The sequence below is a fragment of the Bos indicus genome, chromosome 17, assembly GCF_029378745.1.
Source record: "Bos indicus isolate NIAB-ARS_2022 breed Sahiwal x Tharparkar chromosome 17, NIAB-ARS_B.indTharparkar_mat_pri_1.0, whole genome shotgun sequence".
Classification (NCBI taxonomy): Eukaryota; Metazoa; Chordata; class Mammalia; order Artiodactyla; family Bovidae; genus Bos; species Bos indicus.
This window is the reverse complement of record NC_091776.1, coordinates 60,101,624-60,124,770: the sequence shown is the minus strand read 5'-3', so window position 1 is coordinate 60,124,770 and position 23,147 is coordinate 60,101,624. Positions and strand designations below refer to the sequence as shown.

General features: G+C 49.4%; 1 long non-coding RNA gene across 2 annotated transcripts; it reads left to right on the top strand.

Moving 5' to 3' along the window:
- The first annotated feature begins 1,716 nt into the window (after positions 1-1,716).
- LOC139176748 (uncharacterized) lies at positions 1,717-21,602 on the top strand. Of its 2 annotated transcripts, none has more exons than XR_011561189.1 (3): positions 1,717-1,894; positions 19,588-19,681; positions 21,165-21,602. It is a non-coding gene; the product is annotated as an uncharacterized lncRNA (long non-coding RNA). The 2 variants fall into 2 exon arrangements; XR_011561188.1 differs by lacking the exon at positions 1,717-1,894 and adding an exon at positions 3,452-3,691.
- Positions 21,603-23,147: the final 1,545 nt, after the last annotated feature.

Genomic DNA, 23,147 nt, shown 5'->3' with positions numbered 1-23,147 from the left:
TCCTTTGCGTTCAATTCCCCAAACCCTGGAGGTGATTTTTTTTAGCGGGCACCTCAGGGAGGCAGCTCCCCCAAGGTGAGGGCCTAGGTTAAGTTCCTCTAGCAGATAGCAGCCAGCACCCTCCTTTCCACATTAGCACCCCTGTGCTACCCCAAACCCTGACTCTTTCACACGCAGCTCTGAAGTCAAAGGAGGACTTCACGGACCTGGGAGGCTTGGTTTTCCTCCTGGAGTTTCGTATCTTTCCCCGCCTTCCCCCTGCAAATTTGCTTTAAGAACCTAGTGCCTCTCAGGTCTGGAGGCTTCAGGATCAGTCTTTTTGATGGAGAGTCAGTTTCCCCATCTTTCTTTCCCTCCAGAGGTAGGCACAAGAGTCTTGGTTGGACCAGACAGGACACCCATTTCTGTTTCTGTTTCTCTTTCTTCTGCTTGGGCTGTCCTCTCTCTCTGTCCATGTCTTTCAAGATTCCATGACTGCAGATCTGTGTTTTTTATTCTGTTTTCTTCTACTTTCTCTTCTCTTCCTGGCGTCTATCTTGTTCTCGGCTTCTTTAACTCCTCAGCCTCTACCTCCCAGCCTTCACTTCTCTCATTATTTTTTTAAAAATTTTATTAACTACCTTTTCTGTTCGTTCTTCTTCTCTTCCCTTCCTATTTTCTCTGGCTTTCCTGGTCCTCTCTGGATTCTCTTCTGCCTTTCTATGTTTCTGTATTGCCTCTGTATCCACCCCCAACTCTTCCTCTTTTCCAGAAATCAAGACAGGCTGGAGTTAACCTCTCCCTGGGGTTCAAGCAGACACCTTCCCCTCATATTCCTGGCCTGGATGATAAGGTGTCCTCCAAGATAGAAGAATGTTGGGCCCATTTGTGTAGATTTGAAGTCTCGCTTTCTGCGTTTAGTATTCCCCAAACCACCCTTCGCCCAGGGCTGGCCTCTCACCTCTGTTCCAATGCTCCGATCTCCCATCCTTTCTCTCTCCCCCTCCTTTCCAAGGCAAGAGCCCAGGGTGAAGGGCACCATGGCAGGTTCTAAAGCCCCAGTTCCTAGCCTCTGTCTGGCCCCAGCAACACAGGTCTTTCCTGTAAGGCACATTTCCCTGTCCTCTGACAGCCCTCTAAATTATTGATCAGGGCGATTCAGTGCAAGAGCCTGAAGCATGTGTTTGTGTGTGTGTGTGTGTGTGTGAGTGAGAGAGAGAGAGAGAGAGAGGATTGTCAAAGTTGTCTAGCTTGGGGAAGCAGTATTTTTAGTACAGAGGTTCACTTTGGCGCCAGTTGGTTTATGCTGTTTCTAGAGCATCATTCGTTATATACTTAATCCATGCTTATCATACCTCCCTTTAATGTAAATATGTTTTTGGCAGAGGCAGAATGAAAAGATTTCACCCTCTGCATTATTCTTATTAGCACCCACCTTTCATCAAAGCAGATCGCTCTACAAAATGGCAAATTTGTAAACGGCCAATGATTTAGAGAAGTTGGAAGGGAAGCAAGGAGGGAAGGATGAAGGAAGTAGTGTGTGTGTGTCTGGGGAGCGTGCTTCTTATACATCTGTGAAAGGTTTTTCCCCTCTCTCTCTGTCAGGAAAAGGAACTAATTGTGGTTTCCTAATTTCAAACCAATCTACATCTTCAATACTCTCTTTGTGTGTTTTACCCCATTACTTAAAAAAAAAAAAAGAAAGAAACGCGAGATAATGCAATGGATATTTCATAGTCCAGTCGAAATGAGTTCACTGGGAAGAGGCTGGGAATTTTTCCTCTCATCTTATCTGATCCAGCATCTGCAAGGCGCAGAGCCAGAGCTGACTTCGGCCTCAGGCACGGGGCACTGTTGACCACCCAAAATCTTTCTTCTTTCAACATCCTCTTTCCAGATGTCTCAGTCGAGACAGGTAAGGGTGTCAATGGCACTTCAGCAATATGTCCTAAGAATGTAGCCTCAGGGAGTGGTGGGAATCTCGGGGACAGAATATTTCAAAGGGTGAAGGGAAATAGACCGATGTATTCTCCAGTCCCCAACTGCAGACTAGGGGTGTCCACTGACTGAACAGGAGCCCTTAATTCTGTGACTTTCTGCTTTTGCTACTGTCCATTATTTCTGGTGTTGTTGTTAGGTGCCCCGGGGTGGGGGGTAGTGGGGTCTTGCCCTTCGAGGGCAGACAAGGCGGAGGGAACAAGAGACTGCGTAAGTGAGAGGGCATGGCAAATCAGATAACTGCTACTACTGTGTGGGAAGTTGACAGGGCAAAGAAAGATCAGCTCCTCTAAAGCTGCTGAACTAAGTGTCCCCTAGTAGCCTCAGACACGTTTCCTCAATTTGAGCACAATATCCATTACTATTTCCCATACTGGGTTTCAATTAAAAAGGGTGAGAGCGGGGAGAGGGAAGGCAGGAGAGGAAGGGACCAGTGAGCACCCAAGTGTGTGTGTCTGTGTGTGTTTTTCCTCTTTTCTTTCCATTTCTTTCTTGGAGCCTCTCCACTGCTCCTCGACAGCCAGCCAATCTGCCTGTGTTCCTAAAGGTAATGCCTTCCTGTCTCCCAAATCGAGTAGGTGAAGAGACAGAAAAGGAGGTAACACCGACAGAATCTTTTGTCTCCAGGGAAGCCCGCAAAAGATATAGTTGTGTGTGTGGAGTGCCTTTGGGAAGGACTTTGCCTTGCCTGTGTAGGCATGGGGTTTCAGATATGGGAGGGATATAGGCACTGAAGGTTCCAGCCTTTTCTGTCATATTGGAAACTGATCAAATCCCTCCTTCCTTGTACAGTCTTATGGGCAACCTACCCTTTTGCGGTTCTAAGACACAGGGTGTTTAGCAGCTGGTTTCACCTGCTTCTCTGGTATGCCTGGCAGGTAGGGGGCTTGCTACCCCAGCTTCCAAAGCCAGGATTTGGGTTGTGGATGCAGGGTCCCAACTCTAGGCCTTAGCCCGGCTCTCACTCTCCCACCGAACACACCTCTCAGAATTTGGAATCAAGCACCAGCTCCTTTTCTGCGTCTGTGTTCTCTGATCACTGACCCTCTACCAGGGCCACTCAGATAACTGGCCACTAGCTGCACCTCTGTGTCTTAATTACCTGACAGTCTGGGGAACCTTTTCCTCCATGTCAGTAATGACTAGAGACCTCAACAATGGGACCTCATTTTAAGTCAGAGATGTCTTGCTCCTGACCTAGTCATCCTGGCCCCCAAATAAGACATAAATCCTGCCCGAGTTTTTAGCATATCCAGGGAATGAACCAGTAGGAGCCAGAGCGACAGTTCTCTGGCTCTCAACCAGAGCTGAAGGCTTGGGTGACAGTTTTGGCCTTAGAGATGCGAAGAGCCTTTAAAACTCTCCAGCTTGGCCTTGGAATACAGAAGGGTTCCAGAAGTTTCTCTCTCTCTCTCTTTTTAACTTGCAAATTATCTTACTGTCCTTTATTAGGACATATAAGAACTAATGCAAATGTGATGAGAAATAGCTGTCAAGTTTGTAAAAGCAATTTTTTAACTCACTGTTATTCTCTTTTTGGATTTTCTTTCTTTTCTTTTTGTTTTTGAACTTTTAATTTTGTATTGGGGTAGAGCCGATGAGGTGTGAAGGACTGGGAAGCCTGGTGTGCTACAGTCCATGGGGTAGCAAAGAATCGGACACGACTGAGCAACTAAACAACAAGAGCTGATGAATACTCCTGTGACAGTCTCCGGTGAACAACAACGGGACTCAGCTATACAGAGGCATTCTCTTTCTTTTTAAATTTGTATTTCTGTTTTAGGGGAAGAAGAGAGAGCAAGGGAGCAGGGACACACACAGACATAGAAAGAGGGAATGTTTGGAATTATGAGAGAGCTTTCCTTAAGAGTTGCTTTTGCTGGCGCCCAGGCCTCGGTACGTTTCATCTCCAAGCCAAATACTAAAAATCCTTCTGGCGGGCGCTTGGGAGGGCAGACAGGAGCGGCCTTCCCGATCTAGGAACCAACCTGTCCCCCACGTTTCCTCCTGACGCCCTGTCCTCCTTGCGCTTGGGAAAGGAAAACTTCGGGCCCCAGGACGGAGGGGGAGAGAGTGACAACCTAGGGTTCCCCCTGTAAGGTGCTTTTGGGCGATGGTTTCCCCTCCCCTTCCCCCCAAGCGGGGGGTTTTCACCTACCGCCGCCCCTTCCCCTTCCCCTTACCCCGGTTCCAAATACGGAAGCTGGACGTGCTTCGCTGCGGCTCCAGGCCTCGCCTAGCGCGGTACCTGAAGACGCTCGCGGCCTTGGATTACGGGTGGAGGGGGCCCGGGGCTGCGATCTGGGGCCCCCCAACACCCGCAGCGGCAGGCGGGGAAGCACAGGGGTCCCGGACGAGGCTGGTCCGCCCCGGGCCTCGGTGGCGACAAGGTCCTGCCAGGCACTGGCTCCCCGCGCGGGTTACCTGACTTTCCTCTGCGGCGGCCGGGGCGGGGCGAGTCGGCTTCCCGGGTGGGAGGGCGGCCTGCCTACCCCGCGGAACTCACAAATTCTCCCCAAAACTAAGATCGCGGGGATTCAGTTAGGAACCCCTCACCGCGCACCGCCCCCGCCCCCCGCCCCCCAACGTCCGATGTGTCTTTTTGCAGCCTGGATTCCTAACTCCCGCCCCACTCCCGTAGAAAAGGATTAATGGGGTGGGGGGGCGGGAATAGTAATGACCTTGGGAGGGGGCAGTAACAAGGAAAGAGTCGCGTAGCACTCTCTGTCTCTCAAAGGGGTGGAAAAACCATTGCAAGGGAGAGAGCCTCCTGGGAGAAAAACCGGGCTCGGAGAGAACCAGGCTGAGCCTGGTGAGATTTTCTGCGCGCAAAGGGAGGGTGGAGTGGAGGGAGCCATCTCCTCTCCCACCGCTGGGGTGTGTTTTTACATGTTTTCTCAGCAGCAAGTTCTATAAACAGGTCAGCCCTATGCTGCCAGGGATCTCTGGCTGCCAGTGTAGACGCCTCTCTTTCCCCCTCTCCCCCTCTGCAAGTCAAACGCGCAGGAGATGCGGGTGGGAGTCCGGGCCGGGGGAGGGGCACCACCTTCCACTTCTGACTTGGAGGGTATATCTGCTTTTGAAATAGCTTCTCTTGTCTTCAGAGGGTAAAATATGAGTTCCCAGCATGTCTGAGTCTGGTCTTCTGGTACCTCAAGCAAAATTTGGGGAGGGAAAGGAAGGGAGGCTGTTCTAATTACCTTTGAGCTGAGCGGGGGGTGGGGCGGGGGATTCTGTCTTTTCAGTCCGGTCCTGCTGGGGTGCCCCTGCGTATTATTAAACCCAGACGCTCCGTCCAGAACTTGGGGCCATGCGGAAAAGATTTACAATTAAGCCAATTGGGGCAGAATACAACCATCCAAAGTTTGCAGGTGTAAATAATGCCTTGCTTTTTTTGGCATTCCAAGCGACTTCATTTCAAAACCCACCCCCCTTCCACCCTACCCACCCATGGCTGGACTCTAGTTCTTTTAGGGGAGAGGGGGAGAGAGAGTAGCAGAGTTAGGATTTTTCTATTAGACAAGTTAAAATATGATGTTGCACTCACTTTTATGTCCCTGTATTAATGCCGTGGATAACCAGGACAGGCTCCTCTATTTCATTTCTCTGTCTAGAATTGAGAACTGTTGGAGTCAATGAAAGGCCTTTTGAGAGTGGGTTATGAATTCTTTCTTTTTTTTAAAGGAATGGAACAGATTTTTATATAAGATATTAGAGTTGGATTATTTTACAGATTTTTTTTTTAGTTGTAGAAATTTGAGTGAGAGAGGATAAGAAAAAAAAAAAAAAAAAGGAAATTGCCTTTAGTTGGCATATCAGAATACTGCCTGCCCCAAGCTGCATCTGGGGAAGAGGTGGTCTTTCAGACAGCAGAGCCAGATGCCTCCTAGAGCTTCAGTTTAGATCTTCCTAATATTTGGAGAAGGAAATGGCAACCCACTCCAGTACTCTTGCCTGGGAAATCCCATGAACAGAGGAGCCTGGTGGGGTAGAGTCCATGGTGTCCAAAAGAGTTGGACATGACTTAGGGACTAAACAACAACAGCGATTGGAGAGCTAGTTAAATGATGTATGGGCCCAACTTCAAGGCTACACTCCATTGCATTATTTAAACATAATAGAACGTGTGTGTGTGCTTCTAGGACGTTCTGTGTGGGTACAAGTGTGTATAGTGGGTAGCCCCACATAGGAAATGTGTAGCCCCAGATAGTAGCCCCAGATAGGAAAGGAAATCTCAGATTTAAAGATGCTTTGCAATCACACCTCACAGGCAGACTCCCATTTGATCAATATAGACAGAGTTAAATTTGTTTTGCTGCTACGCAGTTACTCCTTTTCTCTTGGAGCAATAGTCTGTTACAAATTACCGGGAAATTGGAGAATGTGTCCCCCACCCCAACTGTTGTTCAGTGTTTTCAGTCTTGCACTAACCCGCTCAATAATATATGTAATGTGTGTGTACACAGGCACTTTTCCAAAAAATTAGCGATAACATTCCAGCTGTATAAAGAGTGATGTTTTTTCTCCCTCTGCAAGTGGGACTCAGTCTGTGGCTGAGTTGCCACTCTGGAGACCTATTCCCTGGGGACTGACACCCCCGAGGATCTAGAAGTAGGAGGCTTTCCAGCCCAGGTTGCATGCAAAGGCAGGGAATCAAGGCGCCTGACTCCAGCCAGTATAAGGTCATAGGTGTAGAATTAGGAAGGCAGGACTTAACATGTCCGCAACAAAAAGAGAGAAAGCATCAACTCAGCCTGGGGTGAAACCCCTGAGCCGGCACAGGAAAAGTTTCTAAGCAGTGGTGGAACAAACACTATTTTTCGCCTCCTCTTTCCTTTCTTTTTTTTTTTTTTTTCCCCTCCTTGAAAGAACTTCCCTGTCCAGTGCATATGTTGGGCATAAATAAAGAGGGGGTGGTGGGGGTGGTGGTGATTATTGAACGCTGGGTGAACCTGAATCAGCCTTAAGCAATCGGGGTGTGTGTGAGGAGGGTAGAAGATAGACATGTCCTAATTTGGAGTGAGAGGGGGTGGATGGAGGAAGGGACCGACTCCAGCTTAGAAACCTCGATCCTTGCGGCTGGAGGGACTCGCCAGGAACCTCTGCCCAGGGTGCCCTTGCCGTCTCGCCGCTGGATGGCGCTGAGGGGAGACAGGCTGGCAGGCACTCGTCCTCCTGTGCCCCCGCAAGGCCTGAGCAAATTTCCGCCAATGCGTGGGGTTGGGACCGTGGTTTTGAGCCAGAGCAGTGACAGTCCTGATGCACCAGGAGGCGGGAGCTGTTTTTGGAGTCGGGGGTGGGAGAGGGTCACCCAGAGTCCCACCAGGTCTGGAAGCTGGACAAAGAGAGTATGGGCAAGAATGGGGGTGTGTGAAAAGATGGTTCTCAGGGCAAACTAGTGCCTCATTTCTTGGGTGTCACCTGTTTACCTAGAAAGGTGTGTGTGTAGACGGGGGAATGGTCTGGACAGGAGGTCAGCTAGATAGGTATGGAGATTTGCAAAGGGTACAGGCTTTGCAGAACCTCATTGTCCAGTGTCACATTTTGCAAAGGCCAATCTAATGGTCCCCCTCCCCCTGCCACAACCCCCTGTCCCCCTACCCAGGTATGCTCTGTCTAATTGGAGTGGCAGGCCTTCCCGGCTGGAATTGTATCTGGGATTGAGAATCTCAGGGCTGGGGTGCACTCCGATCTCAGGCTCCCTGGGGGCTGGCACGTTGTCAGACTGACCTGAGTCCTCATTTGGGAGTGTCTGTCTAAAGGCACTTACGACCTCAGGCTGGCTGTTCCGCAGCCAAAGGAGGAACTGCGGGCTACAATTTGGAGAAGAATAAATTCATGTCGAACTTACTAAGCACTTACTATGCACCAGGTACTGCGTTAGATGCTGCGATCTTGTCAAAAGTTACTTACAGAGCTAGAAAAAAAAAACACCTTAACCAAAGAAGTTAATCACTCCGGGTGTGTGTTTGTGTGTGAGTCACTCAGTCGTGTCTGACTCTTTTCGACCCCCTTTTGTTCACGGAGTTCTCCAGGCAAGAATACTGGAATGGGTTGCCATTCCCTTCTCCAGGGGATCTTCCCGACCCAGGGATTGAACGTGGGTCTCCTGCATTGCATGCAGCTTCTTCACCCTCTGAGCCACCAGGGAAGCCCAATCACTCTGGGTAAGAGTGTCTAATATCAGTTCTCCACCTTGAAAGCTCCTAGAGAGATAAGACTCCTCACGTCTCTAGCTCTGTTTGGGGGGTGCTCAATAAATCATCTTTCAATACAGGGACGAAAATGAATGAAGGAAAGGAAAGAAGTCAAACTAAAGGTGATTTTCTGTGCATATGAAAAATAAGTGATCACTTCAAAGAGCACTTTAAAAAAAAGCATCGAATTTGTAAGCTGTTCCCCCAAACAGATCCTGACATGAGAGTGAAAAGATGGTAGTGGGAAGAGAAATTGGGTGTAATGGATAGAAACATCCACTTGGTCATTCCACAAAATACTGACTGAGACTTCTCTGCCAAGCACAGGAGACACGGGTGAAAACATGGGTCTTCACCAGCTTGATGCTTATGGTCCTGAGTTTTGGTCACTATGGTTTAAAAAAAAAATAGAGATCATTCCCATTTTAAAGATCAGGAAAGTTGAGGCCGAGGAGAGATAGTGTCGGGAGAGAACTCAAGGTCTTAAAGCAGGAAGGCTGAACTAAAGTTGGCCTCAGCTCTTCTGTGCTCTAGGGAGGCAGAAGGCTGGATGATTTTTGCTCCTGGGGAGTGTGGGGGCCCTGGGAACCCCAGCGGTGCTGACAAGTCACCTCGGGCTGGCTTGGGGGGACGACAGAAGTTTATACCCTGATGAGGTTGCAAAGACCACCCCAGCTCTGCTTGTCCCACCTTCAACCTTGGGACTATGATGAGGGATCTAACCTCCGAACCTCCCATCCATCGTTTCCCCGTTTAGCGCGTTCACCTAGCCTAGGACGGAGCAGCTCTGCTGCTTTTTACAGACCAGAATTTGTGGGACAGAAAGCTAGGGAGTCTCGTCCAAGGTCGCCTGGCTAAAGAATGACAGTAAAGAAGACTTTACGACGACCCCTCCCTGCCAGGGTTTTAGGAGTCTGTCCAAACCCCTCTCCTCATTAGTACCCCAATGCCCTGTGCGGTCGGGGCACCTGCGGTGGGTTCATCAAGTGTTGGTTGATTGAATAAACTTAGTTCTTATTTGGTTCCTTTGTTTTAAAAATTGCACAAACCAAAAAAATGGATCAGTGATCGAATAAAAGGGAGTGGATTGAGAAGCTCATTCCCCTGACTGGCTGCCTGGCGGTGGGACAGCCTTGGGTCACCGGTGAGCCCTGGCAGCGGTAAGGTCACTTTCCACCAGCTTTACAAAGACGGTTGTGATTTCCTTCAGTCTATATTTTCGTCCTAGACTTCGTTGGGGTGATCGATGGAGGAGACAAGCTGACCCACCGTGAGGTCAATACAATCGATGCAGTCCTCCATGGACGACCTCTCAGAAACCGCTCCAGTGGCTGCGTGCTGGGTTCCACCCAAAAGCTTTCGGGATTTCAGATTTCTTACTCCCGTGCTGAAGTTACCGCACTGGAAGGAGGATGGGGGTAGGTGGGCAGGAAGAAGCCTCCAGCCTCACCTGAGGGAGTCTCTGGGAACTGCGGGTCGGGAGAATCTCTGCTCCCAGGCAGCCGGCCACGCTCTCAGCAAAGTCTGGTAAATTTCGTTCCGGAGCTTCCCAGCCTTGGAATCAGACACCCTCCAACTTTTCCCAGTGGGTCGGCTGTCCTTAGCCCTCGGTTCCTCATCTGCGAAATGGGTTTGTTACGAAATACTGTTTATTGAAGAGAATGTCTGTGAAATCCCCTTGGAGGATGATTATGTTCTAAGACCTTTCCCATACTTTGGCTCACCGAATACAACACTCTGAGGAGGCGGGCGTCTTTCATGGATCACTGTTTCCCAGATGAGAAACTGAGGCATGCAGAGAGATAGAGACTTGACCGAGCTTGGACAGCTGGTGAGCCCCTCCTGGAGCTGAGATTCACCCTAGGGAGGGTCTAACTCCTCATCTGGCTTTCAACAAGGTCACAGGTGCCGCCTTCGCGTGCACACATACACACACACAGTAGGTACACAAGGGCGATCTTTTTCTTTGCCCTTTAGGGAGCACACATTCCATGGAACCCTTTCCCAAGCACATCTCTAAATTGCTTTGATCCGTAGGTCTCTTCCTTCTGGAAACAAATGCAGTGGTGGTGGTGGTGGGTGGGGGGGAATGTTCGAGTCTGACAAATCTTCTTAAACTCGGAAATCCAGAGCTTTCAAGACATTTTTTTTTTTTTTTTTTTTTGTACGAAGGAAGGAGGGGTACGTGTGTGTATGTAGAATCAATATGGGCCAGACAGCCCTTCACAAAGGGACTCCAGGCGGGCGCCTCGGCCGCACGGCCCCCGCCCCACCGCCCGCGGCGAATTAATTGGGCCCTGAAAGAAGGGGCAACGTAGCTTCCAGTTAATTAGTCAAGAAATGAATCAAGCCCCAGCGGCCTGGCAAAGGCCCCTGGGGCGCGGGTTTTGTGCAAGTCAAATCGGTCGGTGGGGCGCTCCCCTTTGGGTCGGGTGGGGCGCAGCGGGGAACTAGGCTTGGGCGCCTCTGGCTGCCCCGCGCCCGGCGCCTTGTACCCCGCGCCCCAGAGCAGGCTCCCGCGCTCCCTCGGGCTCTCGCTTTCATCATCTGTTTCCTTTTTCCTGACTCCCTCCGTCCGCCTCTCCTTTTCCTTCGTCTTTGCCGTAGCCCCTTCTCCCAGAACTTTGCTCGCGGTTTTCCATCCCGTCTCCCTGCTGCGTCTGGCTCCAAGCTCTCCGTTTTGGGGCATCTTCCTCTAAAGCCCCTGCCTCCGCCTAGCACATCTGGGGCTGGGTGGTCAGGGAATGGTGCCTGGGATGTGGAGAAACCCGAACTTAGGGGACACAGGGTGGAAATGAGCCCTGGCTTTGGAGCCCTGAGGCCTGCTGTGTGTTCCTAGGTACACAGTCTTCATCCTTCAACCTAGGATCCAGGTCCCCGGCTCTGGTTAGGAGAACCCTCTGAGATAATGCAGGGCTTTGAAAGGGTTTTATAACCCATGACCCGTGTCCCCAGGCGATGAGGACTTAGAATTGAGGCACACCTGCCACACATAAGCAGCTGTTGAGCTCCAGCAGTGTGTTTTCCTTACTTTGTTCCTCCACTCCTCCTCCAGTCACTCTGGGTAACCCAGGCAGCCAAGATCCCGGGTGTTTTCCATCAAAGCAGCTCTGCTGGAGAGGAGGAAGGGGAGACACAAATCGTTAAACTCAGTTATTTCAAGGTCTTTTTGTGCCATGTACCAGCGGTCTCTCCTGAACTAAAGGGACGGAACTGGGGGCTCAGAGATGTGGACTGATCCTCCTGGAGTCACACAGCAAAGGGGAGGCAAGGCTGAGACTTTCACCCTCAAACACGCGTTCGGTGCCTTGACTCGGTGCTGCCCTTTGAGAACGCAAAGAGCTCAGGGATCCTCAAAGGTCCTGCTGGCCTGACCTCGGCTCCGAACATTTATGTACAGGAAGAGGTTCGCTAGAATCACCTTGCCTCCTCCAGCTTGGAGCTAAGGCCCGAATCTCTCTCCAATTCTGCATTTCTTTCCGGTCTGTCTTTGTCTTTCGAGCTCAGTCTCTACTTTAGTCTCCCACCCACCAGTCTTTCTCTCTCCCCCTCGACCTGCCTTCGAATGCACAGGGCTGAGGTCAGAATCTCTCCCACTTTCTTCCAAATATCTAGGTAGTTGCTCACATCTCGCGGCTTGGAGCGGGGTTGACACCCATCTGCCGCGAACCGCCAGGATCGGAGCCACAGATGCAGACTCGCAGACTCGATTAAATTCCATGCCCTTGCGTCTCTGCCGCCCGGCCCCCATCCCCAGGCCCTCCCCAAGCCGCATCCACCCGGTCCTAGGAGAGACCCCAGCGGATGATTCGATGAACGCCTCAGTTCCACACAGGAGCCCCGAACCGCGTTTTTTTCTTTCTTCCTTTGCTTGCTATTGACCGACTTTGGCTTCGCTCAAGGCCCCGAGGTGCCTGCGCCGCGCTTGGCTTTGCTTCCTGCCTCTCGAGGCAAGCCGGGGACTGCGGTTTCCGCTCGCCAAGTCCCTGCCAGGCGCGCGCGCAGGGGCTTGGCGAGCTTGGCGCGCGCGTTTGGCGCACACTGCTTTGGGCCTCAGTTTCCCCGCCCCTTTCGGATCATACAAGCGCGAGACGAAACGGCTGGGACTGGAGGCATGGCCAGCGGATTGGGTGGTGGCGGGCACCGCAGTTTCTGTGTGTGGAGTGGAGTTAAGCCTGGAATCACGGCCGCCGCGCCTTCCCTGTTCCTCCTCTCCGCGGACTATTACCCACCTCCACGACCCCAGTCTCCCTCAAGTATCACCAGCAGCCTGGTGGAGCTCGGTTGGCGGCGTAGGGATGCTGGCTACCTCAAGGCGAGGGCGAGCCAGCAGGTGCGGGCAGGGCTGGTTCCCTGCAGTTGCCGGCTCCACAGTCATGACTGGTGGCCTTGGGTACATAGGCGGCCTCGGTCAAGCCTCGTTCCATCAAAGTGTTGGCACACACCTCCTACTGAGCTTTAAAAGGGGGCCTATTAGAGCCTTGGAACTTTGGAAGAGTCCCCTAACTCTTCTGAGCCTCAGTTGCCTCCTCTGAAAAATGGGGACGATAGGTCCTGCTGCGGAGGACGAAGGCAAGGAGTAAATGAGACCTCTTGTGTACATCACTCAGTCTAACCCCTGGCACATAGTAAGTGCTCATTAAGCATTAGCTGTTTGGGCACCCTAATCTCTCTGTCTCTATATATCATATAGCTATTTTGATAAAATAGATACACTTAGTATCTACTTAGTATATATGCATTTACTAAATGTATAGACTCAGTGCATACTTAGCATATAACGTGGGTGTGTGCTCAGTCACTTCAGTCCTGTCCGGCTCTTTGCCACTCCATGGAGTGTAGCCTGTCAGGCTCCTCTGTCCTTGGGATTTTTCCTGCAAGGGTACTGGAGTGCATTGCCATGCGCTCCTTCTCAGAATCTTCCCAACCCAGGGATCGAACCCCTGTCTCCTGCGTTGCAGGCAGATTCTTTACTACTGAGCCACCAGGGAAGCCCAGTATATCACATATACACTAAAAATATATGCTATGTATGTCTAGAGTATCTTTAAGAGATATTCTTCTTTTCTTAGACCACTACCGAGCATATATTAGGCCCTTTCTCTATTAGCATTGCTTTACCCAGTTCTTTAAAAAAAATTTTTTTTTTTTTGGCTACACGACATGGCATGCATAACCTTAGTTCCTCCATCAGGGGTCCAATCCGTGCTTCCTGCTTTGGGAGTGTGGAGTCTTAACCACTGGACTGCCAGGGAAGTCCCTCTTACCTAGTTCTGTTTACATCTCAGCCTGAAGCCCCATTCCTTGTCCTCACCCAAGTTGATCCTGTAGTGATCAAGCCTCCCACTCTAGGCTTCATGCCACTGCAGGCTACTTTCTGGAATCCCAGGATCTCAGAACTGCAAGTGACTCCAGAAAGTGTGTTCCCTTCTTGTCCTTGCACGGGAGTTCAGGCCCCAGAGGGGCTTGGAGACCAGGTTCCAATGCCTTTTCAGCCCCAACCATCTCCATCTCCTGACAGGAGAAAAAAGTGTCTCTATCTATCTCTTGGGATCTATTGAGGGAAAAGCACTTGTGGAAAATAAAAGAATATGGTTGGGTGCCTGGAGCATCCTTGGGCAGAGACCCCAGGGCCGAGAGCTCTGTAAATGAGGAGATGCCTATGTGTGACCTGGGATGGAAGGGGTGCTGGGCCCCTGCGAGGGTTCCTTGATGCCTCCTGGCTCTCAGCACAGCTGTGTGTGGCTGACTCTACTCTCAGGCCCAGACTGCAGCTGCCCGATTGCTGATCATCAGCAGGAGACCACAGTCCCCTTCCTCGGTCCTCTAGGACATACTGAGACCGCTTCTTTTCAGCCTGAGAGTGAATGGCGTGGTCGGGAAGAGAGAGATGAGAAAGGAGAGATGGTAAGATGGAAAAGGAGGATGACTGGGAGTGTGGGGAGAAGTGAGTGAGAGCAAGAGAGAGAAGGGACGCTTGGGGAGCAGGGAGGAAGGAGAAAACAGAGGGAGACAGACACCCACCCGGAGATGGACAGAAACACTTCATACCTGGAGAGACTGGGAGAGGCAGAGAGAGAGAGAGAAACTCAAGAGACAGAGAAGCAACTAAGAGGCGCAGAGAGGGGACAAAAGAAGGAAGGAGCTTGGGAAGGAATGTCCCAAAGGAGACAGAAGCGAGCTGGTAGGGAAATGACAGCCCAGGGAGGCCTCCGGCAGCCCAGCCACACCCCCGGCCCGCCCTCCCGACATGTTATTTAACTTGCCAGGAGATTATCTAGTACAGTATAAATGCCTCCATTAAATCATGATTGAACTCCTCCAACCGAACAATTCCCCAAGTAGCCTCCAGCCCTAGGGGAATATGGTTTTCAAAACCCCTCGAAGCATCAGATACCAGCAATTTAGGAGATAAATTATCATTCACTAGGGGTTTCCAGGGGCCCCCTTAAAGGCCTTTGGGGTGGGGGTGGGGGAGTGTGTGGCTAAGAGCCTCTGTCCATGCAGGAAAAGACACCGCATTTCTCTCTCGGCCATCGGATTTGCCTGGAAGCCTCTCTCCTCCCCCAGTGCACAGCCACCCAAACCCACAAGGAAGGTTGGGCCCGTAGGGTCCAAAGTTGGCCAAGAAGACGAAACATTCTGCCGGAGTCCTCCAGATTCCCAGAGTGCATTGGGCGAGATGGAGAGGGGCTGTGCACGCAGTTTCTTAGCTGCTCCCTCTGGAGAGGGATGGATGGAGTGGTGATGGAGAATGTCCCCAGCGACACCTGGGAAAGCAGACTTTCATTCAACCAGGTGGGGGGAGGGGGGAGCGGTGAGAGACAAGGAGAAGGGTTAGATACTGGAGAAAAGCCTGGTTTAAGGCAAAGTCTCCCTACTTCTGCGTCTCATCACTCCAACTAGTTGATCAAATAAAGTAGGGCTCATCTTCCCTCTCACCCCATGGGTCTTCCTCACTGGTCTCCCAGTGTGCTGAGAAAGGTATTTTCAAAGGTAGCAAATAAAAAGATTTCCTTTTTATTCCTCTTCCTCCCAGTGCTTCCACCTCCTCTCCTTGCAAGGCTTGTTTGTTTTGCTTTAACAAACAGCTTATAGAGTTTGCTTTAAAGGAGCACTTAAAAAAAAAAATTGTACCCCTAGGGCAGGCCAAGTGTTAACTGCTTGGGTGTGTGTGACTGTGTGTGTGTGTGCTTAGGCCTCCTGAGTGGGCTTGTAGTTATAAAGGGGACCTGTTTCAGGTGCAGAAAGCTGGGAGAGGGGAGTGGCAAGGAATGCCTGGACAGATTTACACCTGTCCTTACAGCTGCCATCGACAACACTTACAGCCTCCAGAAATGACCCTTGGTGCCGACTTGTCTGGAAGCCATCAGGGTTAGTTTTGAAGCAGGAGTCTTCAAGTGGACCAGAGGGTAAAGCTCTGCCCAGCCCCTCCCAGCCCATCTTCCCTGTTGCTGTCTTCAAGTGCTGCCCCTTCCCCTCCTGCCCACCAGCCCCCTCACCCCTCCCCTGCTTTCTCAGTTTCCTCTGTCAGACACATATCATCATTTGACTTTCTGATCCCTTGGTGCTACCGTCTAACGAGGGCGGGGCAGGGTGCAGAGCTTGCAGCCAGCTCATCGTGGCCAGCCCCCTGCTTCCCCACAAGGAGCTGGGTCTGGCCCCAGGAATCTGCGCAGGGGGGTGGGGTGGGGATTCCTGACTCTACCTTCCAGCCAGTTTCTGCCCTCTGCCACCAGCCCCACCCCAGCCCACCGGCCAGACAGTTTGAGCGACTGACTGATAATATCCAGACGCCTCTGGAATCCCGCTTGCAGTCCTCCCAGTGCTGCTCGGCCTGGTCTGCAGAAGTGGGGGCAGTGGGCAGCAGGCATTCAGCCGTGACACTTGTTGCCACCTCTCAGAGGCCGCTGAAAGGCCCACTCAGCCGGGCCCTTCAGGACGGTGGACCCTGGAGCCAGGGCACTCAGAAGACATGTTTGACACCCATGCTGGGAACTTTGAGTCCAGTCCCCGACTTTCTCTGGCTGGCCCTGGCCCTGAAGAGGTCTAGGAGGCCGAGAGGGGGGCAGATCACAGGCCATCGGGGTGGGGGGCGGGCAGCGCTGGGCGGAGGGGTGGGGAAGTCCAGCACTTTGCCTGAGAAGTAGCAGGCACTGGGCAAGTACCCAGCCTTGAGTCCCTCACTGGCAAAACTGGGAGGGGTGGAGGAGGGAGATGTGAGAGCATCTTCATGTTTATATATCCTGGTCTCACTTTCACAATGATTTCCTTAACATATATTTCAGGCATCTTCTCACTTTTTTTGGGGGGGGCCATACTGTGTGGCTGGAGAAATCTCAGTTCCCCAACCAAGGATTGATCCCAGACCCTCTGCTGTGAAAGCTTAGAGTCTGAAACCACCCAACCACCAGGGAAATCTCCATCTGCTGACTTTTTTGAAACACCTATCTTGTCGAAATTGAAACCTTTATCTGGGTACCGTAAATCAAACTCAAGTCTCACTTCCCAGGAGTAGAATGAAAGTGGTGAGTTGTGGAAAGAAAACAATATGACAAGGCTCCGAGCAGGGCTAATTGTTAGAAGGGTGATCGAGACAGGTAGGTGGGTGCTCATTTGGGGCTGGACTTAGTCTGAAGGTCCAAAAAAGAACTGAAGTGGGGCAGTGGGGAGGGACCTCCCTGCTGATCCAATGGCTAAGAATTTTCACTTCGACTTCAAGGGGCACGGGTTCGATCCCTGGTAGGGGAACTAGGATCTTGCGTGCCACAAGGCACAGCTGAAAAAATAAAACAAAGGAATTGAAAGGGGACTGGCTCTTCTTCTGGGACATTTAGTCCCATTTAATGCCACTTTCAGCACCCTCCCTTGTACCCTTTTGACATTTTGGAGATGACCACTCTGTGCGCTCTCCTAGCACTTTTTAATGGCACCGAAAGCCAAAGCAGTCTTCTGCTCTGATTTGGGGTTTCTGATTCTGCCGTTCCATGAGCCTCAGGATCATGGTTCAAGCCCTCCCTTCGTTTTCTCCATCACCACTAACGGCTTCACCACCTTTCTGGGCCATGGACTCCTTGGGCAATCTTGTGAAGCCTATGGATACTGCCTCAGAATTCTTTTTTTTTTTTTTACAAGAGATGGGATAACAATTTTGAAGAAAAGAAATATTAAAAATATAAAAGTATCAGGACTTCCCTGGCGGTCCAGTGGCTAAGACTCCACACTTCCAGTGCAGGGGGTTTGGGTTTGATCCCTGGTCAGGGAATTAGATCCCACAAGCCGAAAGCAAGAGTTTGCATGCTGCAACTGAAGTCCCACATGCTGCAATTAAAGAAACTGCATAAGATCCCATGTGCTCCAACTAAGACACAGTACATCCAAAAAGAAAAACATAGTAATATATGTGTACCAAATTCATTAAATCAGACAATCTAGCCATGGTCCTGATACTGTGTATTTGAAATCAGGATGAGCAAAAGAATATTTGGGGGTCTCAGTCATGCCTGTAATATGGTTATGAAAATACCTGTGATTGCTATTGGACCATATCACAGCCAGTGCGAGTCCTCCTGGGGGTGGTCACCTGGATTCACAATGGAAGAAAATACTAATTTCAGTAAGTCATCCAAGTTCACAGATCCTGGAATTCTCTCTAGGGATACCCCTGGAAGAGTTCATTGGAGAACCCCTGAAGTGCAGAGGGAATAAATTGGGCTCTTGGTCTCTGTGAGGGACAGAAGGAGGTTCTCATGGGAAACAGGCCAGCTTTGAGAGCTGATGCAATCGCCAGATACCACAAGCTCGGGCAGAAAGGAAAGGCATTATCAACAACATTTCAAGGAATATTTCTCAATAGGCCCAGAGGCGAGAGAGAGGTCTGGCTTGGGACGGTTTGTCTCAGAGAGGGGAATTTTCTCCCCAAAGAGGCCACTGTCAGTGTCCCCATCGTAACACACCCACGCTCCGCCTCTGGGGTGATGTTCTGGGCAACTCTGTAACCTTCAAAACGTCTGCTTTCCTACCTACTTAACGGATCGCTGCCTTTCCCCCTCCACCAACACTGTAATACCCGCACAGCTACCTTGCCCCAAAGGATTTGTGGACAGGTCTGACCTTAACATCGGGTAACCCCTTCATAAATGTTAAGACACAGGACTGGTGCATTTTCTGCCTTTAGACAAAGCACTTAGTCAAACCTCTGTGATCAGGGAAGGGAAGTTGCAAATGGCCCCAGGACGGTACTTGTTACCGTCCTTGGCGAAATACAGTTTAAAGAACTCAGAGTTTCTCGGACAAGTACTTGGAGGCCTGTTAGGGGATAACCACAAACCGGAATGCTGGAAACCGTCAAAACACCCTCACGTAAATTGAGTGTAGCTTAACACTGAACAATGTAACCTCAGCAGATCCTGGGGTCCCAGCAAAAGGAGAACAAAAGCATTTATGGACCAGCTACTCTGCGCAAGACCTGTGTTCTGTTCTTGGCTTGTGTTACCTGAAGGTCTCATTACCAGGTCTAATATTCATTCATTCAACTCATTCCTTCAGTTAGCAAATATTTACCAAGGGTCCACTATGTATGTGTCTCAGGCTAAGGATATAGCAGCAGCCAAGCACATAAAATTGTCCCTGAGGACCTTCTAACAGGACAGCAAATAATGAGAAACAAAAACAGGGAAAATAAATGTCTGGTAGTGAGAAATCAAATGAAAAACAAACAAAAAATCAGAAAAAGGAGTTGTGAGTGGGGGATGGGGGCTTCATTTTTATTTTAGTTATTTATTAAAAAAAAAAAAATTATCCATGACATGCAGCATGTGGAAAATGAGATCTTAATTCTCCAACCAGGGATCAAACCCATGGCCCTGCATTGGAAGTGCAGAGTCTTAACCACTGTCAGGGAAAGTCCTTATTATATTTTACTTCTTTTTTAAAATTTTATTTTATTCTTAATTGGAGGATAGTTACAATATTGTGATGGTTTCTGCCATACATCAACGTGAATTAACCACATTTTACTTTTTATTTACTTTTCTTTTTTTGGCTGCAATACGAGGCATGCGGGATCTTAGTTCCTTGAACAGGGATCAAATCTGTGCCTCCCTGCAGTGGAAGTTCAGAGTCCTAATCACTGGACCACCAGGAAAAGTCCTGGGGGCTTCATTTTAAAGGAAGTATGAGAGAGAAGACAGGTGTGGGAGACCCAGCTTTAACTGAACACCTGGTGTATCCTGGATTCTGAGCCGGGCACCCTCTATCCGTCATCTCCATCATTCTAGGTCTTTCTTATTTTCATCCCTGTTTTATTGTTGGGGAAGGTGAGGCTCAGAGAGGTTAAGTGACTCACGAAGGCCTGCCTATTGCAGAGTTAGAATTTGAACCCAGGACTCAATTGCTCTTTCTTCTATCTCAGGCTGCCTCAGACACATTCCCGGGAAGACAGAAGAAAGGAAGAAACAGGAAGGTCATGGAGGAGTGGCAGAAGACCAATGAGTAAACTTGACCCTGTGAGTCCTCAGCTCTGTTTTCTAAGACTGGGGAAACTGAGGCCCAGACAAGACAAGTAATTGTCCAAGGTCACAGAGGAAAAAAAAAAAAATCCCAATAGCTACATGACTTGGCTCATCAGCACCTGTTCTTTTCTTGGGATCATATGGCAAGTCACTTTGGCGGTCTGGGCCTCAGTTTACTTATCTGTAAAATGGAGCCAAATAGATCAATCACCTGCAGTTGATCAACAAGAAAGACAAGATCCCTCAGGAGAGATAATTTATCCTAATACTTGGCACAGAATTGATAAGCAATAAGTATTAGATTTTTTCACTCTTTCTCAACCAACCTGATCCTTGGCACCATTTGGTCCAGAGTAGAGGGTCAAATATCTACCTGTTTTTGTGGTCTGAGTTAGTGATCTCTAAACTTATATATATATATTTAAAATTTTTATTGGAGGATAATTGCTTTACAGTATTGCGCTGGTTTCTGTCATACAGCAACGTGAATCAGTCACAGGGATACACATATCCCCCACCTCTGGAACCTCCCTCGCATCTCCCACCCCATCTCACCTCGCTAGCTTGTCACAGAGCACCGGGTTTGAGCTTCCTGTGTCATATAGCAAATTTCCACTGGCTATCTATTTTATATACGGTAACGTATATGTTTCCATGCTACTCTCTCAGTGTGTCCCGCCTTCTCCTTCCCTCGCTGTGTCCAGAAGTCTGTTCCCTATTGTCTGTGTCTCCTTTGCTGCCCTGCAAATAGATTCATCAGTATCTTTCTAGATCCCATACACATGCATCCAAATATTTTTAATGAAAATTTTCCAACATAAAAGAATAGAGAGACTACAGCAGGAATTCCCAAATACCCACCACCAGTTCAATAATGATCAACTCATGGCCCGTCTTGTTTCATTGATATACTCTCCCTGGATTGTTTTAATGCAAATGCAGACAGTATATCATTTCATTTCTAAATACTTCAGTATGCAGCTCCAAAACACAAGAATAAAAAAATTTTAAAAACGGCCACAAGACTGTTATCACACACGGACCCCATAAGCAATCACTGACAGGTTATTGTGAAATAACCTGTTAGTACTCAGTGTTGCCCGACCATCTCCATTCTCCTTATTTTATCGCAGTTGGATGGTTGCCGTTGGGTTCCAGTTGGGTCTACACTGATTTTGATTTTATACCTCTTACATCCACTTCCCATTTTTTCCCCTGAAAAAAATTGTAAATGGAAATAATGGACTCATTCTGGCTCCTACCGTTTGTCCACCCATAGACTCATTCTTACATTTCTCTGTCCCCTGTATTTCCTATAGACTAGTGGGTTGCACAGAGTCGGACACGACTGAAGCTACTTAGCAGCAGTGGGTAGAAAGAGATGTTTGGTGAGCTTCAGAGTTGAATCTTTTGGCAAATCTGCTTCATGGATGACAGTATGTACTTCTGCTTTTACTATTTATTTATTTTTGGCCAGGGTGCGTGGCTTGCAGGATCTCCCTGACCAGGGACTGAACTGTGCCCTCCTCCGTGGACGTGCAGAGCCCTAACCGCTGGACAGCCAGGGCACTCCTGGTGGTGTGTACTTCTACCAAAAGACTCACAAAATTGCTTGTATTTCTTCTTGGTTTGTGAGCAGCTGCTGAAGACCATTTTCGGCGTGGATCCATCATTTCTTTAAGGGTTTGCACAACAGTGATATTTCGTGTCTTTCATTTCATCTTCATTATGTGAAATACTCCCAAATTTCTCAAGAGGACACCACATCACTAAACGCTAAGGTTTGAGCAGACATCGTCCACTATCTACATTTTCACGCTTTTCAGTGATAAACCTCTTCGACTGAATTTGACATATGTTATATCACTGAACTGCACTCAACTGGAAATTAAAAGAGATAACCTTTGAAAACAAATGTGCCTAGAATTTCTTCCTGCAGTCAGTGGTCAGTCCATTCCTAATCCGGGGGCTGTGGGCAACTTTGTCGGGAATTTCTTTTCTTTCCCTTTTAAAAATTTTTATTGGAATACGGTTGATTTACAATGCTGTGTTCGTTTCAGGTGTAAGGAATTTATTTCTGCATTCAGTCAGGAAATTCAATTTGCCTCTTGCAAACAAAATGAAAAAGGAGCCTGTGAAGCTCTCTGAAAATGTTGATCGATCCGTGGGACCCTCCCCCCACCCCCCATCTCCCCCTACTTTTCACCAGCGCTGGGAGAAGGGAAGGTCGGTTTGGGAGAATCCTGAGCAGAGAAGGTTTACAAACTGGAAGCTGCTTTAGGGAAAAGTGCATTGTTTCTGCTTTCATTTTTCATGTCAAAGTCCTCACGCCATCAGAGCACACAGGAGACTTTAAACAAACCACATTGCCCCCAGGTCTGCTTCTTGAAGGAGGGGATTTACTCTTTACCCCTCCCCCTGATGAGTGTTAACAGCAGAATTAAGGCTGGGGAATCTGGCAGGGGCTCGCTTGCAGCAGGGAAGGTGTGTCTGGGCTTTTTTGCAAGGCATTAATCACTTGTTTATAGAGGGGGAAGGAAAAAAAAAAAAAAAACAGAAGGAAGACAGTGGGGGCTGTTCCCTATTCTGGGTTCCCTTCCAGGCAAACCCTCTCATGGCCACAAGTGAAAGTCGATCAGTCGTGTCCGACCCTTTGAGATCCCATGGACGATACATACAGTCCATGGAGTTCTCCAGGCCAGAATACTGCAGTGGGTAGCCTTTCCCTTCTCCAGGGAACCTTCCCAACTCAGGGATTGAACCCAGGTCTCCCGCATTGCAGGCAGATTCTTTACCAGCTGAGCCACCAGGGAAGTCCACGAATACAGGAGTGGGTAGCCTATCCTTTCTCCAGGGGATCTTCCTGATCCAGGAATCAAACCGGGGTCTCCTGTACTGCAGGCGAATTCTCTAGCAGCTGAGCCTCCAGGGAAGCCCTTGCACCCGCCCTCCGTTCTCCGGCGACTGGCTCAGCTGGTCTTGGTCCTGGGGTCCAGGTTGATCCCCTGGGGAGGTGAGCATGGAGGTGTATCAGTGGTGAGGGCCGGGCTGCCCAACGCGTGCAAAGCTGCAGGTCTGAACTACCTTTAAGTATTTAGAGTCTCACCCCCACCTCCCCACACACGTATACCCCTTTTCAAATGTACGTCAAATCACCATATTTCCCAAGTTGACTCTCCATACCCATGTTCTGAAAACAAAAACAAGAACACTGTTATTTTCACATAAATATTTACCTAAAGACACTGGTTTTCTGTGCGGAATTGAACTTGGAAACCAGAACTGGAGGTGAATCTACTTTCAACTGTAAACTGGAACTGTGTCATCTATGGATGTATTCGTTACAAAAGGGCACATGTTTTTTTTTTGTTTGTTTATTTTTCCTGATAAAAAATTTTAAATATGTTTATGGGATAAATATGAAATCTAGAGAAAAACTTAGTAACAAACTCTAATAATA